The following is a 20,127-nucleotide window of genomic DNA, read 5'->3' as shown; positions in this document are numbered from 1 at the left end:
TAATATGTTCATTCACCACCTTCAGAGAACCAGCGAGAGTTGCAGCTTCAACCCCAAATATGTTGACACCGTGTGGACCCGGGTGCGTCACAGGCCTGCTAGAAAATATTATGTTCATACAACTAAAGCACAGTAAAAAATAATCGGATTCCTTTTGGTACTAAAACTTATTTTCAGGCCTTAAAGGCACACATCCCGCACCCTGTAACGAAAATGCGAAGTTTCTATAAAAAAGCAAACCCTTTTTAGCTTGTCAAACAGACATCATGGAAATAAATACGACCGTTTATAAAGCGGGTTGGGGTTATTTTCTGATTCCATTTTAGGTTTTTGAGAGAAGATGTAGGGCGTAGTAGTCAACTGAGCGTGCTCTGTGGGGGCTTTCAGATGCAAACGCGCCCATCACTTGTATCACCCACACATTAACACTAAATTAGGTTGCTGGCTGCCAGGCCCAACAGAAAACGAACCCCTCTTTGAAAGGCGCAGAGATGTGCTACCGCATTTTCATGCCCCAATGGCAGCTTTGGGGAGACTGGTGTAAGTGATACACATCCTCCTGATCACAGTTCTGGGATTGAGAGGGGGCTGCCAGCCCAGGTGCAACAGGGCCTGGGCACACGCCTCCAGCCGGCCCTCCCTGTGAACAATCATTGACAATATTCAGACCGAAATAGAAATGCGTTTTACTCAAGCCAAGAAAAATAGTTTCATTCATATCGTAGGCCAAGAAGGGGTAAACTGTATGTTGCTCGTTTTGGGGCCTTAACTAACACTGTATTGATCTAATTCTGTCATCATCTTGAAAACAAAACGAGAAGATTTGATGCTTGACCATAAGTACCTTTTGGCACGTGACCCTTCTTATCTATCAGCTACAATCAGGACCGTTTCTGGGCCATTCAGCCCTGCCTTTCAAGTTGCTGTCTGTTCCTACCAGAGGGGTCAGAGTTCATCCATTCAGCTGGCGGGTCCAGGTTGCTCTCTGCTTGACCTGAAATCATAGTCTATTCATTTCCTCTGAAAGAGAATGGGAACCTGCAACCTTTAAACATACCACCCTCCTCACACGCCCTCCACGTACCCACCCCAAATATCCATCTTCACTCCAGCCAAACCAGGGGTCAAGTCCTAAAAATGAAAGTGGGGGGACTCATCAACAAACGCAGTGGGATGTGACGTCACCAGAAATGAGAATATCAAGGTGACATATGCACATTTCATTAAATTGGCTTTGGATAACCACGCAAATTGAACAGGACGAAAGGCATTTGCCTTTCATAAAATCAACACACACAAAACCAAGAGCGGATATTTTCTTCTAATAGTGTTGAAAAATGTAAATGGTGTGCATGTTTTAAACTGCCAAGAACCAATACAAATGTTTTCCCTGGAACTTGCGGTACTGAAATGGGATATTTCACCTTGAGTTGTTTGTTATTTTTCATCAGGTTATATAGTGTAGTGGTGAAGTGTCCGGCCTACAAATCTGCTGACTGCCGAGGATGGCTTTAATTCATAAATTCAAAGAGGGCATTCAATGTTTCTCATTTTAGGTGGGGGGGACTCCGTCCCCCCGCGTGTACCCTCGACTTCAGCCCTGAGCCAAACAAAAGTGTCCAGCGAAGAGTCACGGTTGTGGTGAGCATTATGTAGTTTCGGACTGCCTTAAAAGGCAATAGGGCCAGACAGGCGACTATGGGCTGGTTTTGTGCACCAGTTTAAGGACTTGTTGCACCGCACAGCTGGGAGTGTTGATCAATGCTAATGGATCATTGAGTGGTAAAATGCACTATTTGCACGAGGTTGCTCACTATTGGGTCCCCAGGCACGGACTGCCCAGTTTGTCAAGAGAGGTAATGAATTGGTATTGGGGAATGGGGGCTGTTTTTTTGTGGTGCTTTGATCGATGTTCCAGTCTCACCTCGCACTGTCTCCTTTCTTTATCCATGAACTCATGGTTGGAATGCGGGTAACTGGTGAAGAGTGAAAAGAGCAGCAGGATTTAAGGTGGTGCCTTACCAGTGACTTTTGTAAGGCTCAGGAGCAATAGAAGTTCACAGTGTCGTCAAGGTCTGACCTTGTTTAGTTTTCAAGCATATATAGTTCACAAAGTGTAGTCAAGGTCAGACCGTATATAGTATGGAAGCATACATTACATTTATATACAACAGCAGTGCGAAGGTAGCCAGGTTCAGAATTGGTTAAATAATCTTGCATTCTGTCTGACAGAATGTCAACCTAATATGCCTAGCCACTGTTAGAGATATATGACAACATTGCCAAAAGTAATAGAACACTCACAGCACACTACAACAGTGGAAAATTGGACTCCGACACAACATTTTTCTAGGCAGGAGTTACACTGCCCCGGTGCCTGATGGGAAACCACCGTTGTAGGTCTAGTATAGAGTGTGGAGGCATACATGCGGGGTTCAGTGCAAAAAAGGCCTCTGCTTCTGGAGACCTGGTTGTTCTATGCTTATGCCCGCCATATTTATGAGAACTGAGTATGCCTTTGAAGCGTCAACGAAGACTGGAGTGGTAGGAGGTGGTATTTACTTGCCACTGATTTTTCTAGGGCCTCTCTAGGGATGTCTCTAGGGACTGGCCTACCTAGCAGGCATGCTCCCTGGGTAGGAATGAGGGACACTCCATTCGTAGATTCACATTAGACCCCGTTCACAAACTTTAGTGATTTTGGCCTTGAAGAAGATCAGCAAAGCTTGCCAGTGTCCTGTTGGTGGCGAGGAGTTTATTACGGTTTTTGTGGTTTTGCGAATTCATACATATGGTTTAGCGCCCCATTAATGTGTTTCACGGGGTATACCCGTTTTCTCTTCTGATATCTTTACTATAGTTTCGCCTGTGTCTCTTGCCTTGTGGCTTGTCGCTTTGAAACTGTAAGCTAGCGTTTCCTGTTACAGGCTCTGAGCCAAAATATTGGGCTTGGCCAACCATCTATTGCACCAAATGGTGGTGACTTTGATGCCTGAGTTTCTGAGGGTGTCCAGCAAGAAAAGCAGCTGCCGATTTATTGACATCTGCCTGTCGTACACATCATCAGGGTCGCAATCATTTGGGGCGCTGGGGGTGGGAGCACTGCGACTGGGCGCTGCATGGCCTATCACTTGGCAAAGCTACACATTCCATATATGTGACAGAAAGAAAGCCAACACATTTAGCAGTTCGAGGCTACCATTCCCCAGTTCTGTACATGTATGCATTCATTAATGCTTTTTCGCCAGTGCGGTCCAGGAGCTTAGGCCATTAGAGTACTGCACATCTTTGAGAACAGCTGCAAGAGTCAGAGCAAACAACACAAAACAGGTATTGCATAAACATTAAAATACAAAGATATTCGGTAGTAGTGACTAATTGATGGGACTGGAGAAAAAAGATCAACACATCCATTTGGAAGTTGCAGAAGGGGTAGATGGGGCCAGCATATGGCGGAGTGGGGAAAAGGGTAGGGGAAATATTAAAAAAGTCAGTTTTATGAGACACTGATGGGCTGAATGAGTGCAGCTCTCAAGACAGATTTTGTGAAAGGGTTTACATTGGATGTTGAGCATACTGGCTTATCTTCTTCTCAGCCTCATGGGATAATATGTGCTGGAAGGCCTTCTATCTGCTTTTGTGGAAAAGGTGTTAGGGTAAGTGCAGGGAAATTATCTGGAGTGTTTGTATGGGGACTGCGTGCCCTGTTGATACTGGGGGGCCATTACATTAAGCAGTGGAACCTGCTGCTGGTAGTGTTCCGCGTTCCCATGTCCTGATGCTGCAGATAGTCTAGTGGACTTGTGTCGGCTTCTCAGTACATGCTGCACCCCACCTAGACGAGTGCTGCAGCCCTATTGGATCCCAGGCTCTCTGTGATTGTACATGTACGGCTTTGCCATAGTCATATTGTTTATGAAAACTGTAACCTTCTTGCAGGATAAACACAGCACTGCTACATCAGCGCACGCAGAAATACCTGCTGAGACTTACCAATGTGTACCTTCCTTTGAAGAGAAGTTTTAACAGCTGCTCACAGCCGATGTTATCATAACTTCAAAGACTCGAAAACCCTCTGATTTGGGTGCATTTCTTTGCAAAACAGGGGCCGAGCTGCAAGGCCGGACGCCTTCTAATTTGAGGGATCCAAATAGCTACATATTATCTACCAGAGAAAGCGTCTGTTAGCCACTCTTAAGGGATGTTCAATTTTCTGTGTAAATGCCTAGGAAAGGAGCGTGAGACTGGGAGCTGGTGTGCAAGTCCCAGGCAGATTTAGAGAGGCTCGACAGGGTCCTTCCTTGTGCTCCCCGATCCTACTGGCAGCATACACAAATCATGTGGCAATGAAGCGGGTTAGAAGAACAGTTGGCTCATACACTGGTAGCACAGCTGAATCGCCTGTCTGATCTCTGCAGAAGGTGAGTAGGTGGACGGCTCAGACTACTGCACACATCACATGATAATACTATGGATAATAAATCACATAGGAATAGAACTCCTGTAATCAATTTTTGTGTGTTGTACTGCCATGCAAAAAGCAATAGAAATGATGCAGGTGTGAGTGCATGTGGCAATAATTGCAGTAGCTATGCTTCATTCATTTCTTCACATAAACTCACATAGGATCTAAACAATAATAATGTGAGCAATGGATTGTGAGGGCCGTTCGGTTCAACACTCGGCTCAACAGTGAAGATGCTGATGTCTACAGGAGGCGCAGTTTGAGTTGGGCGGCACTGGGACATAGTTTAAAGGTCGCCATTCGAAAGATTCCCCAGGGTCTGGTCAGCTGTCAATGAAGATCGGCAATGAAGATGCTGGCAGTTCGAAAGGTGGTTTGAAGGTGGAGGGTGCAATGGTAAGCTTCAAGTTCGAGCCTGGGCAGCGACATTCTCAGCTGTTGTGGTGTGAAAGCAAACTGGTTTCAGTGTGCAGAACAGCAACTCGAGGATCGGTCGCGTGCCAAAGGTAGCTCCAGATGGTCCGGTTGGTGCAAACAGGGTCTAATGACTCGAATCATGACTTGCAGTGGTTAAACAGCAAAAACACCAGTATTCTGGCTTTCCTGACCCTCAGGTTGCTGTGAGTTCCAATCCAGGCACCCAAAGGGGAGTCTGGCACACACCTTCATGGTTCCTGTAACATAGTGAGCTCATGGCCAGAAATCTATCTGGCAGAAATGCATGTGTTGCTGAAGCAGCAGATAACCCCCACTATGCCCTGTGGTTAGTTAGGGAGCAGAGCTTGCCTCTGCCTTCAAAACTCATTCTTCAACACCGGTCAAGGACTTTGGGAAGGACTGCTTCCCCAGGAAAGGTCCAATTCATTTTTCCTCAGGTTTTTGTTCAAGAATGAATCAAAGAAATACTGGGAGACACCTTCTTTTAAAGGTACGAGTCCACAGGTTATTGGACTAAAGCAAGTTGTGTTAGGGGTCCAATCCCTGTTCTTGAGACAAGTGGTCTGTGCCTTCTGGCATCACACCAAAAATAGTTTGTTCTAAAGGAAGGGGAGGGAACAGAGAATACTGAGACAAACAAGATGATGGACTCTTCTATCAGCTGGTCTCAGCTTCCATGTCTACAATAACTTTGCCCCTTCCCATGACAATAGCATCAACGTCCCTTTTGGTATTCTGATGTAAGGCAAGTCCCTTTGTGAAGGGTGTGCCCTTTGATTCCTGTTCTCTGGACTGGCTGTCTTAATGGAAAGGGAGTTACCTGCCCTCACAAAGAACCAAATAGAGGCAACCCCAGGGCTGCAGTCTTTTTGGGAGAAGCAGAAACTGCCTGGCTGGAAGGGGTACACATACCCGTGCAACAGCTGAGCTGGGCTCACAGGGCTGACACATGTGTGATATCAAATTAATGAGGCTTAGATAATTATGAGAGATGCTAGTCACCATACCTCAAACTCAGGTATGGCTTATATTGACAGTTTAACCTGCCACCAGGAGAGCATTCTCATAGTTATGCAGTTTTTAGTACAGAGGTACATATCTTAAATGCAGCACCTACGGTGCAGAGATTTGGCTGGCACTGCAGCTGTCACATGGGCACCTGTGACCTGTGAACCTGCTTTGTGACACTGGAGAGAAGGCTCTTCAGATAAGGCTACTGATCAAGCTGGGCACCGGTGTACACTATGCTTTTGGCATGGAGCTTATGAAAAGCAATCTGATGAGAATCATTATGACTTTCCAAGTTCATTGACTGGTACCCCTTCAGCACACCAGTAATATACCAAGGTAGGTTGAGCACACATTCCAGAATCAGTGTCTACACAGTGGCAGGCAAGGGCAGAAGTAAAAAATGTATGCACATGGTCTCATGGCCTTTGATGGAGTTTGCAGGGATACTGCAGTGTCTTAGTTAATTAGATCCAAAATAATGTTCTCAAAAAGCTGGGCTGTGCATGGACTTTCAACAATCATATTTTCAAATAGGTGTTATATCTGGGATGCCAGGGAGATAATATCAGCACGTGGAGGTAATTGATTTTGCAAAGGCGATATATAAATGTTCTAAGTGATAGACTGACAGAGGAAAAGAAAAATAATATAGGGAGACGTCCTTCTTCTTACCATTCAACCCCCTTATGCTGCACAATGCTCCTGTCTACCCTGCCTCCTGCCGGGATCAGAGTTCCACTACTTTGTTTGGTACACTTCAACCACTGAAGAAAGCTGGCAGACTGAGAGGAGAACACAGTTGCAGAATCACGTAGCATAGCTGAATCAAGCCTGATTGCATGTTCTCTCTTTTATGTAATATGGAATTTGGTCTGATCATATCATAAAGTATAATAAACCTCACGAGATGATGAATTAATTGCAATATGTCTGGTATACTGGATGTGAGGGCCTTGTTGATGGTATTGACCATCTTAACAATATTCCGGGTAGAGAGATGTAACCGATTTACAGTTATGGTCCATCAGCACAGGCAGTAGGTTCAAATAGCTGACTTATGGGATATGGCATAAGGCAGGTGAGGGCCAACAACTCCAGGTATTGCACCAGGTGAGGGGCTATAATGCATTTAGCACCCACTGGGTGGGCATGATGCTACGCTTCGACCCTCCTTCGGTGATTATTTGCACTGTGCACAAAACAGAATCAAAGGAGCTCAAGTAAATCACATCCCAATATAGCCACCAAGTAACTGGTGCTCAGCGTCTGTGGCACAGAAGTCCCTTCCTGATGTTAGGAGATAGAGGAGTGGGGAGATAGAAATGCAAAAGGAAGAGGAGGCCAGAAAAAGTGCTGAAGTGATTTGAAAGGTATGTGAAGGTGTGAAAACAAAATCAAAATATCGAGGCTGAGTACCCCAAAAGGAAATACACCGAACACGGGTTACAAAGGAACATACAAAGATCTTTAATTTATATTGAACAGTTACAGAGAAAAATAACAGATAGCTATCGGCCCTCAGTACAACACAACAAACTCCAGCGTGGTTCAGTGTGCTTAGTGAGAGACGTTGTACATTAGAATTCGTTGCTCTTTTATACCATTTGCGAACATGATGTCCAACCCTACTTCGGGTTAATATCCTCTAATACATCACTGATCTAGGGTTTATGCCGAGTTCGCATATCCACATGCAATTAGTTTGCCTTTAATACATACGTCAACAAGCCTACATGGTAACAATGTATTTTAGGATCTTATAAAGGTCTTCTCAAACATTAATACAATGTAGTTAAATAAGTGCTCTTAGGTCAGTATTTGGATACATTGTTCTTAACATATGCTCGTGGATTAGTTTCATTGCACAAGTAATCCTTTACACAAAGGTCAGTGGAGGACAAGGTCTCAGTTCACGACCCCAACAAGTGGCCTGCAGGCAAGTTACATATTAATTACACACAGAGGTCAAGACGGCCATGTTGTATTTCGGAATGACATCGTCCACCATTTTAACTCACAGGGTGACTTTAGAGAGCGAACCTAAAATGGCGGATTGACCTAAAATGGCGGTTTGCATTGATTCTAAGGTCAGGACCTTGCAACACGGATTTCTTCGCAAGTGGCTTATAAGCAGCTTGGCGTAGGCCAATATGCACATATTCGTTGCAATAGGAGGTACGATACATTTTCCCGTTCGACAAAGGGACAGAGATGAGGCAGTGCCACACAGAGAGGACCCAGAGATCCTATTGGCCAACAGTGTCATGGCTACACCAATGATTATTGCTTGCAAACTGAGGAACCTGATTGGGTGACAGGATCTCAACGATCTAACAAGAGTGCTAATATAGGGTGAATGGCACTGGAACGATGTCCCAATTCTTGGATCCAAAGCAAACTGCTGGATGGATGAATGCTTCATAGAGAGCAGGATTGTGTTTTACACCTTATGTGAATGTGTTGCCCCAGGTAATGTTAGAGATGATAAAGAATGTTCTGTTGCCTGGAAAATCCCTTCCAGTAGGATGAGCTTTATCTTGTGCAGTGGACCTATAATTCATAATATAGTATATGCTTTGTTTTAGAAATGTGGACTTGATGGATATGGATCTAGGTAGCAGCACAAAGACTTGGAACATTATGAAATGGCCAGGATGAAGCCCTCTAGTTGCATATAATGTTAGGCATGCATGGATTACAACCTTTCCCCTACTTTAAAAATAAGGGTAGACATCATGCTTAGGCTGGGATTTTAACTCACAGGGTGACTTCACAGAGCAAACCTAAAATGGCGGATTGACCTAAAATGGCGGTTTACATTGATTCTAAGGTCAGGACCTTGCAACATGGATTTCTTCGCAAGTGGCTTATAAGCAGCTTGGCGTAGGCCAATATGCACATATTTGTTGCAATAGGAGGTACGATATATTTTCACGTTCGACAAACCCTCCTTTTGGGCTGTGCCAAGTGCTAAACTACTTCAGATCTCCTTGCAAATAACTCCATGCATCATCGTCCATGCACCCTGAATCGCTGTCAGAAATATCTATTGCCATCAGGTAATTTGCTAAAATTTCCTTTAACACGTATTCCTTGGAGGCATTATCCGGGGCATGCACTTTATGTCCTATCGTACCTATCGCTTGTGCGCAACATCCCCCTAGCATCGAACATAAACTAGTTAGACACTGGATACAACAACAAAGGAACAACAGAATTCCCAAAATGATCAGTGGGACCGAAAGTACCTTCCAACCCCAAGATCGCAAGAAGTTCCCAGAACCAAGCGCTAAGATCCCAGTTTCCCTCGGGAACATGCACTTCTGAACTAGGGGCGTGCAGATTCTGTATTGCCTTGAAGATCATTGGGGAGGAATCTGTCTCGAAAACACAGCAATCGGACCCCAATAATTTACACACTCCACCATGTTCAGCCAGAATGACATCTAATGCCATCCGGTTCTGAAGCGCTACTAGTCTTATCGCTTTCTGTTCTAATGTCATATTATAGAGTATGTCCATGGTCCGGTTGATGGTTCTCTCCAGTATTCTCGCTAGTCTTCTGATATCTTTGGAATTCGCTATCTGCACCCAAAATGACACAAATGATTTTTGAGACTGCCCAGGAAACCACTAAAAAGATCTAAGTTGATTTAAATTCATTGGAAGAAGAAATGAAAAAGGACTTTGACAGTCTTTAAAACAAAATTAGAAGCCCACATGAAAGAAATGCAAACGTTCAAAGCGGAATCTAGCTCAGAAAGAGTCAAGAGACTGAAAAAAGACCTAACCAAATTTGCACATGAGAAGGCTTTTCAATATGTCACCAAAGATTATAATTTTGTAGCACCCACAGCAGGCCAGAGACAGAATCGAAGGGTGAGGTTCAGGAACACATCATATAGCTCTAGCGAGGAAGGAGGTACACCAAGTGAGAACAAAGAAACTAATGGTGCAGGTCAAAGGGGAAGAAATATGAACACCTCAATGCAAAGGGACCGCAATATGAGAGGAAATCAAGGAGCAAGGAATGGGTCGAGACGCCCACCTTTTTTAGGCAGAGGGAACAGTCGGCAGGAATGCCCAACAAACCGCATGCAGACATGCAGCCATCGGGGCTGGTAGTCAACTTATCTAGTGAAACCTTAACAAAGGATGAAGAACAGTGTTTGAACAAAGGCCTCAATTTTGTGGTCTCCAAATATCATGACCCTTTTGAATTTAGGCTAGAGTTTAGTGCTTTTGTGCGCAAGGTACATTTGAGAGAATTTTTTGAAGATCAACCAGCCAGCATAGAGACCAATTACAGTGGTTTAAGAAATCTCTCCTCTTGGTGCCCCCCGCACCATACGTGTTCACCTGAATCTGTGGTTTTTTAAAAAAAGCTTCTACAAGAATTGAGAAAGCTAGAAACCAAAGGCATCCCCAAGAACCTCCAACTTGAGTCAGCAAGAAATCGCCATGTTGCGTGGTTTGGGTAAAAATGACAAAATTGTTATCCACCAGGCGGATAAAGGAGGGGCGATTGTTATTTTGAACAAGAAGGATAATATCGAAGAATGTCATAGGCTGCTGGCAGATAACATCAGCTATCAAAAAATCGATCAATATCCTAGTCCTGCACTCATGAGAATGATAAAGGAGAAAGTTGACAAAGCAGTTGATTTACAACTAATCAGTAAACAAGAAGGAGATTACCTAACAAGAGAGACAGCGAGAATATCTATCTTTTACATCTTGCCCAAGATCCATAAAAATATGGAGAGACCCCCGGGCAGATCCATTGTGTCTGGCGTCAATTCAATTTTGGAACCTTTATCCAAATTCGTGGACTTTTATTTACGTCCTTTTGTAATGAAAATGAGAAGCTATGTACAAGATACCAGAGATGCCATTGGGAAAATTGAAGGATTATTGACTTTTGACCACACCAAAGACATACTTATCTGCCTGGACATACAATCTCTTTACACCAATATCCCACAACGAGCCACACTTGAAGTTGTGGAGGAGACATTATTACAACGTGAAGATAATCATCCTGTTAGCAACAGCTTCATTTTGTGGTATGCAGAAACAGCTTTAGTGAATATTTTTTTCCAATTCTTGGGGCAATTTTACCTACAGGTAGAGGGCACGGCCATGGGTGCAGCCATGGCTCCAAATTTGCCTAATTTGTATGTCGATATGGTGGAACAAACAGTGATCTATTCGGAAGTCAATCCTTACAAACATCAAATAACACAATGGTTGAGATACATCGACGATGTGTTCATGGTATAGCATGGGTCGATTGATGAGGCAAACACCTTTCTGGTATGGTTGAATAATCAGAATAGATATCTGTACTTTACAGCTTCCATGAGTTCCATTGAGGTTAACTATCTGGATTTCACAATTTACCATCAGAACAACCAACTATGGGTGAAACTGTTTGTGAAAAGTACCAACAAGAATGCGCTTCTTCGTTATAAAAGCCATCATGCCAAGCATGTCCGTGACCAATTGATTGATAGAGGCTACCCTGCTAAAGTTGTTAGACACTTTGCTAAACAAGCTTTCAACAATAATCGGGAAGCCCTCTTTGAAAAGAAAAAGAAAAATAATGGTAACCATGATACCCCATTGTGGTGTGTTAATACTTTCAGTAACATGTCTAACAAAGTTAAGAACATCATTTGTAGGAACTGGAAAAAGATCATGAATAGCCCATTGCCTTTAATAGCTTTCAAAAAAAGCACTAATATCCACAATCTTATCATGAAGAATGATATACACAAGACTGTTAGTTCCGAGGGCGCTCAAGTCACTTTGTGGGGTCTGCCCCGAGTTGTGGGTCATCATCCTTGTGGAGAATGTGTCATGTGTCCTTTTACACGGAAAATGACTTCTATTAACCTTGGTCTAACTTCAGAATGAACATACAAACTGTAAAACTGAAAATGTAATCTGCATGATTAAATGTCCATGTGATTTGATGTATATAGGCAAGACCAACAGAAAGTGCAAGACTCGTATGATCGAGCACAAGAGCTGTTTGAAAAACCATATTGAGAAAGCACCCCTAGTTAAACATTTTGAAGATAAAGGACATACCTTTATGGATTTTGAATGGTGCATCTTAAAAAAGGTTAAAGGGATATCTCAAGATGAAATCAACAGGAAATTGGTTAATCTGGAACAGAAGCTTATCTTCCTTACTAATAGCCGTGTGACAGGACTTAATGAGAATATTGAGTGGCATAATATTAGAGACGTAAACCACTAACTGTGGCTCTGTGCTCTGAGGCTAATAGAGTTTTGTACTTACTGCTGCTACTAACTGATGGAGAAACCAGTATTAATTTGTAGAAATATAGAACCATGGGACAAGATGTATGACATTGTTTGTTGTAACTGATCTAATACATGACTTGCATATGTATAGTTGGTTCGTTGGACATTATTACCCGTTCTCTATAAAGGAGGAGCCTAAACTGTTAGGTTCGTTTGCTTTCCACTTACAGTTCTCTGACATGACAAGGGGCAGTGAACCCCCCTTTTTGTGCTTTGGGTGTAAATCTCTTGTTGATACACAGCACTGTGGAGGGACAGTACGACTTTACTAAGTGGCACATTTTTCCCGCACCAGTCCATATGTAGATCGCAGTGTTTGCTCCTGTTTTTTCACCCAGTGTTTGCTTCTATTTTTCCCTACCAGGGTTGGTTGCTTAGCAACGACGCAGTAATGGTGTTGTTGCCGTCTGATACTAGTGGTTGCCTATTCCCATCCTGTTGCTGTGATGCGTGACGTCATCACGCAACGTGCGTCGTGATGACATCATCACGCAGCGTAATGACGCGATGGTGGGGTTTTCTAGTGATTTCTAGCCGCGGCGAATGTGTGTATTTCCGCCACTTCTAGGTTTGGATCTTTGTACCCTACCTTCCTTCTAGGAGAGCACCAGCCCTATACTAGGTAAGAGATTGAGCGTGGGGGTTTGTAAACTGGGTCCCTAGATGGTGTGCATTGGACATAGATTAATTTTGTCCTTATGGTGACTTGTACTTGCAGAGCGAGAGGCGTGATATCCCTACTTTGGATCACCCCATTTGAGGAGGAGGAGGCTCCTTTCTCTTAGGCTTCATACATGTCTCCCTAGATGTGGCCGCCTTTTGTGTGGATTGCCAACAGCAGTATGAGAGAGGTAAGGGACCTCAGTTGTGGTTTTCTTTGTGGGAAGAACTATTAATTCACAGAGGGTTGGAACTTACCGTGACCTCTTTTTTAGGCAATAGAGGGCCAATTTGAAGTTTGAGCGGCATGCATTTTGAAGCTTCTACTGCTATAGAGTCACATCAAGGAGAAGTACAGCACTTTCATCCTACGGTGAGCGGTTTTCTCTATATGGGGCTTGTATCCTTATGGGCATGCTAAGCTCTTTCAGATGAAATGGCATGACTTTAGAGTGTTATTGACTTAAGGTGAGTCTTTTTATAATTGGTTCTATGTACTCTGAGTGAATCCTCCTATCCGCTAGATAAGTGAAGAGCAAGAATTGGTTTTGCTATCAAGGTCGAAGACACTTACCTCTTCTGACTACTGGTTCAGGTATATTATTTACTGTATACCTTCCACCCTACTGGTGATTAGAGATTGGCTAGGTTGATTAATTAGACCCATAATGCCCGAGTAGTAATATGTTCTTGTCTTGTACCCTTAGATACAGGAATCCGGTGTGTGAATAGGAGAGATCTACCTGAAGCGCAGGACTACTTCTGTCCCTGAAGAATGTCCAGTTACCTGTAACACATAGGACAGAAACCTATGTCCTATGTGCACCTGCAGATGGGGAGCAGGTGCAAGTGGATCTAGGTCACCTGGCCTAAGCCCCGCCCACCTGGTGCCTTCCTGCCTGCTGCTCTTTTTCACCACTTAGCAAGCCCCGCCCACCTGGTGCCTTCCTGCTTCCCGCTCTTTTTCACCTCTTAGCGAGCCCCGCCCACCTGGTGCCTTCCTGCTTCCCGCTCTTTTTCACCACTTAGCAAGCCACGCCGACCTGGTGCCTTCCTGCTTGCCGCTCTGTTTCCCTACTTAAGGAGCCCTCGAGCTTCTTTTCCTTTGCAGATGAGGAGCAGGTGAAAGTGGATCTAGGTCACCTGGCCTAAGCCCGCCCACCTGGTCCCTTCCTCCCTGCCGCTCTTTTTCACCACTTAGCAAGCCCCGCCCAACTGGTGCCTTCCTGCTTGCTGCTCTTTTTCACCAATTAGCAAGCCCCGCCCACCTGGTGCCTTCCTGCTTCCCGCTGTTTTTCACCACTTAGCAAGCCACGCCCACCTGGTGCCTTCCTGATTGCCGTTCTGTTTCCCTACTTAAGGAGCCCTCCAGCTTCTTTTCCTTTGCAGATGGGGAGCAGATGCAAGTGGATCTAGGTCACCTGGCCTAAGCCCCGCCCACCTGGTACCTTTCTGCCTGCTGCTCTTTTTCACCACTTAGCAAGCCCCGCCCACCATCACTGTCTTGTGGCCAATGCTGGATTTGACTTTTATGGACTTCATTCATTCACGGTGCGTCACTCTTTCTCAACTCTCATGCTGGACTTCCTTTGCATCTTGTACTCATGGTGGCCCTGAATCCTGCTGTTCCCATCTTCATCTTGTATCCTGGCTTGCAACATTATGTGTTACTACTGACTTCTGCAATTGTATTCACTCTCCACTCTTCCTTCTCCACTCTTTTTGATTGCTTACTCTCTTTTCTCTCCTCCTTTCCCTCTCCCTTTTTCTATCTCCTCCCCTTACTTTCTTCTATGCACCTACTCTATCAGAATTGTTCCTGGACCTAATATGATAGCAACCTCGTCTGTTTCCTCCATCCTCCCATTACTGTTTTTATCCTCCCCACCACCCCTTCAGCTCTATCTGAAATGTCGTCAGACCTAGTATGATAGTCGCTTGTTTTGTTCCTCCCCTCCCTTTCGGCACCCCTCTCCCTCACCATTTGTTTTTCTCCAGCTCTACCAGAAATGTCATCAGGCCTAGTACGGTAGTCACCTGTCTATTTCCATTTCCTTCCCACTCTCCCCCTCCCTTCCTTATCTATGTCTTACCTCTTGCAGTATCTGAAATGTCGTCAGGCCGAGTACGATAGTTAATTTCACATCCTTACTGTTCATGGCCTGTAAGAATGTGGTTGTATTTTCCCTTGTTCCCTCCCTTGCCTTGAAGCACTTTGAAACACATTGTGTATAGGCTCTATATAAATAAACAATCATATATAAGTTGGGCTTGTTGAACACAATGGGGAATAAGAATAATTAAGTTGCCATTGCTGTTTAGTGATCAAGTATTTGGCGACTTTCAATGTTATGAGGTGGAACAATTTTTAACATGTATATTACTATGTGATGTGTATATGTTTTTTAAATGTCTGTATTACTTGTGCTTAAGGGGGTAATTCATAGAATTCAGCGCACAAGTGGCGCACGTGGCTGGCGCACCGTGTGCGCGTGCGAATCCCTGCGCCAGCCGCGTGTGGTAAAATACATTTCCACGCACAGCGTATTCATGGATTCCAGCCACCAAAACCAGCCGTGGCGCACAGTGGCGAAGCGACCCTGCAGCAGCGCCAGTTACACCCCCAAGAACGCCCCTTATGCAGGGAAAAGCCATCAAAATCCCCAATCCAGCGCAAAGGGCAGCGCTAACCCTGTACCAGCACGGCAAGCGGGGTACGTGTATCACTGGGGTGCGCGGGAAGTTTCTCACGTGATTTCAGCTGAGTGTATTACTGGGGTGCGCGGGAAGTTTCACATGCGATTGGCCCTGTGCGAGCGGGGTACGTGTATTACTGGGGTGCGCGGGAAGTTTCACAGGCGAATTCAGCAGGGTACGTGTATTTCAGGGGTGCGCGGGAAGTTTCACATGCGATTTCAGCAGGGTACGCGTATTTCAGGGGTGCACGGGAAGTTTCACACGCGATTCCATCAGGGTATGTGTATTTCAGGGGTGTGCGGGAAGTTCCACATGTGATTGGCCCTGTGCGAGCGGGGTACGTGCATTACTGTGGTGCGCAGGAAGTTTCACATGCGATTTCAGCTGGATACGTGTATTTCAGGGGTGCGTGGGAAGTTCCACACGCGAATGTCCTGTGTACGTGTATTTCGGGGTGCGCGGGAAGTTACACACGCGAATTCAGCAGGGTACGTGTATTTCAGGGGTGCGCGGGAAGTTCCACACGCGATTCCATCAGGGTACGTGTATTTCAGGGGTGCGTGGGAATTTCCACACGCGAATGTCCTGTGTACATGTATTTCGGGGTGCGCGGGAAGTTACACACGCAAATTCAGCAGGGTACGTGTATTTCAGGGGTGCGTGGGAAGTTCCACACGCGATTCCATCAGGGTACGTGTATTTCAGGGGTGCGCGGGACATTCCAAACACAAATGTCCTGTGTACGTGTATTTTGGGGTGCGCGGGAAGTTTCACCCGCAAATTCAGCAGGGTACGTGTAGTTCAGGGGTGCGCGGGAAGTTCCACACGCGAATGTCCTAGGTACGTGTATTCCTGGGGTGTGCAGGAAGTTTCAGAAGCAAATTCAGCAGGGTACGTGTATTTCAAGGGTGCGGGGGAAGTTCCACACGCGATTCCATCAGGCTCTGTATATTTCAGGGGTGCGCGGGAAGTTCCAAACACAAATGTCCTGTGTACGTGTATTTTGGGGTGCGCGGGAAGTTCCACACGCGGTTCCATCAGGGTACGTGTATTTCAGGGGTGCGTGGGAATTTCCACACGCAAATGTTCTGTGTACGTGTATTTCGGGGTGCGCGGGAAGTTACACACGCAAATTCAGCAGGGTACGTGTATTTCAGGGGTGCGTGGGAAGTTCCACACGCGATTTCAGGGGTGCGCGGGAAGTTCCAAACACAAATGTCCTGTGTACGTGTATTTTGGGGTGCGCGGGAAGTTTCACACCTGAATTCAGCAGGGTACGTGTATTTCAGGGGTGCGCGGGAAGTTCCACACGCGAATGTCCTGGGTACGTGTATTCCTGGGGTGTGCAGGGAGTTTCACAAGCAAATTCAGCAGGGTACTTGTATTTCAGGGGTGCGCGGTAAGTCTCACACGCGAATGTCCTGGGTACGTGTTTTTCAGGGTGCGTGGGAAGTGAATTGGCCGTGTGGGTCCTCCCAGGTGTTCGCTCTACAACCTCCACAGCCCCTGCAGGCAGCCCACACCACGGGGGACTACCCTGCACCCCTGCTCATGTCCCGCAGGCAGCCCATCCACCATGGGCATGCCCCCAGCCAAGCCACATGTCACCTTGCACTACTGATCAACAATGCATGTCTCCTAGCACCCCCACCCCCCAGCAGTGCAGGGCACCCTCCACCAGGCCCTCACTCCTGTCTCCCTGCACCCCCACCCCCCACCACTCAGGGGCACCCTCCACCAGGCCCCCACACATGTCTCCCAGCACTCCCACCCCCACCAGTCAGGGGCACCCTCCACCAGGCCCCCACACATGTCTCCCAGCACCCCCACCCCCCAGCAGTGCAGGGCACCCTCCACCAGGCCCCCACTCCTGTCTCCCTGCACCCCCACTCCCCACCAGTCAGGGGCACCATCCACCAGGCCCCCACACATGTCTCCCAGCACCCCCACCCCCCACCAGTCAGGGGCACCCTCCACCAGGCCCCCACACATGTCCCCCTGTACCCCCACCCCCCAGCACTGTGGGGCACCTGCCAGCAGGACCCCCTCATGTCCCACACATGTCTCCCAGCACCCCCACCCCCCAGCAGTGCAGGGCAGCCTCCACCAGGCCCCCACTCCTGTCTCCCTGCACCCCCACCCCCCACCAGTCAGGGGCACACTCCACCAGGCCCCCACACATGTCTCCCAGCACCCCCACACCCCACAAGTCAGGGGCACCCTCCACCAGGCCCCCACTCCTGTCTCCCTGCACCCCCACCCCCTACCAGTCAGGGGCACCCTCCAACAGGCCCCCACAAGTGTCACCCAGCACCCCCACCCCCCAGCAGTGCAGGGGCACCCTCCACCAGGCCCCCACTCCTGTCTCCCTGCACCCCCACCCCCCACCAGTGAGGGGCACCCTCCACCAGGCCCCCACACATGTCCCCCTGCACCCCCACCGCCCTGCACTGTGGGGCACCCTCCACCAGGCCCCCACACATGTCCCCCTGCACCCCCACCCCACAGCACTGTGGGGCACCTGCCAGCAGGCCCCCCCTCATGTCCCACACATGTCTCCCAGCACCCCCACCCCCCAGCAGTGCAGGGCACCCTCCACCAGGCCCCACTCCTGTCTCTCTACACCCCCAACCCCCACCAGTCAGGGGCACCCTCCACCAGGCCCCCACACATGTCTCCCAGCACCCCCACCCCCCAGCAGTGCACGGCACCCTCCACCAGGCCCCCACACCTGTCTCCCTGCACCCCCACCAGTCAGGGGCACCCTCCACCAGGCCCCCACACATGTCTCCCAGCACCCCCACCACCCACCAGTCAGGGGCACCCTCCACCAGGCCCCCACACATGTCCCCCTGCACCCCCATCCCCCAGCACTGTGGGGCACCTGCCAGCAGGCCCCCCCTCATGTCCCACACATGTCACCCAGCACCCCCACCCCCCAGCAGTGCAGGGCACCCTCCACCAGGCCCCCACTCCTGTCTCCCTGCACCCCCACCCCCCACCAGTCAGGGGCACCCTACACCAGGCCCCCATACATGTCTCCCAGCACCCCCACCCCCAGCAGTGCAGGGCACCCTTCACCAGGCCCCCACTCCTGTCTTCCTGCACCCCCACCCCCCCCCAGTCAGGGGCACCCTCCACCAGGCCCCCACACATGTCTCCCAGCACCCCCACCCCCCAGCCGTGCAGGGCACCCTCCACCAGGCCCCCACTCCTGTCTCCCTGCACCCCCACCCCCCACCAGTCGGGGGCACCCTCCACCAGGCCCCCACACATGTCCCCCTGCACCCCCAACCCCCAGCACTGTGGGGCACCCTCCACCAGGCCCCCACACATGTCCCCTTGCACCCCCACCCCCCGCCACTGTGGGGCACCTGCCAGCAGGCCCCCCCTCATGTCCCACACATGTCTCCCAGCACCCCACCCCCCAGCAGTTCAGGGCACCCTCCACCAGGCCCCCACTCCTGTCTCCCTGCACCCCCACCCCCCACCAGTCAGGGGCACCCTCCACCAGGCCCCCACTCATGTCCCCCTGCACCCCCACCCCCCAGCATTGTGAGGCACCTGCCAGCAGGCCCCCACTCATGTCCCAATCATGTCCCCCTGCACCCCCACCCCCAGCATTGCGAGGCACCTGCCAGCAGGCCCCCACTCATGTCCCAATCATGTCCCCCTGCACCCCTACCCCCAGCATTGCGAGGCACCTGCCAGCATGCCCCCACTCATGTCCCAATCATGTCCCCCTGCACCCCCACCCCCCAGCATTGCGAGACACCTGCCAGCAGGCCCCCACTCATGTCCCACTCATGTCCCCCTGCACCCCCACCCCCCAGCATTGCGAGGCACCTGCCTGCAGGCCTCCACTCATGTCCCAATCATGTCCCCCTGCACCCCCACCCCCCAGCATTGCGAGGCACCTGCCAGCAGGCCCCCACTCATGTCCCCCTGCACCCCCACCCCCCAGCATTGCGAGGCACCTGCCAGTAGGCCCCCACTCATGTCCCAATCATGTCCCCCTGCACCGCCACCCCACAGCATTGCGAGGCACCTGCCAGCAGGCCCTGACACATGTCCCCCAGCCAACACGACATCACAATCTAGATCCCTGGCCCTTATGGGCAGCCTCCACATGCCAAACACCCACCAAAGTATTGCATCCACCCACTCAGAATTGCCAATTACATGATACAACCCCAATGGCAAGTATGTAAATGAACACATGTCCCTCACATACACACAATGGGCCTCCTTACAACTCAGGCGTTAAGGGTTAACGCCGTCCTTAACCCTTAACGCCTGATTCCAATTTGGGCAGCGGGCTAGTCCAACGGCTCACTGGATGTTGTCATGGGCCAGGGCATCATCAAACTCCTGTTCAATGGCTTGGAGGCGGGCATGTTCCCAGGCCCCGAGGTCTCGCAGGGATAAAGCAGTGTTCAGCTCCAACTCCCTGCGAAGACCCTCGAGGCACTCAGCCCGCCTCAGTGCCCTCTGCATGGAGTTCTCTGCCCTGACCATTG

Source organism: Ambystoma mexicanum, chromosome 6p (assembly GCF_040938575.1).
Source record: "Ambystoma mexicanum isolate Mex_15411 chromosome 6p, UKY_AmexF1_1, whole genome shotgun sequence".
NCBI lineage: Eukaryota > Metazoa > Chordata > Amphibia > Caudata > Ambystomatidae > Ambystoma > Ambystoma mexicanum.
This window is presented reverse-complemented; position numbering follows the sequence as displayed.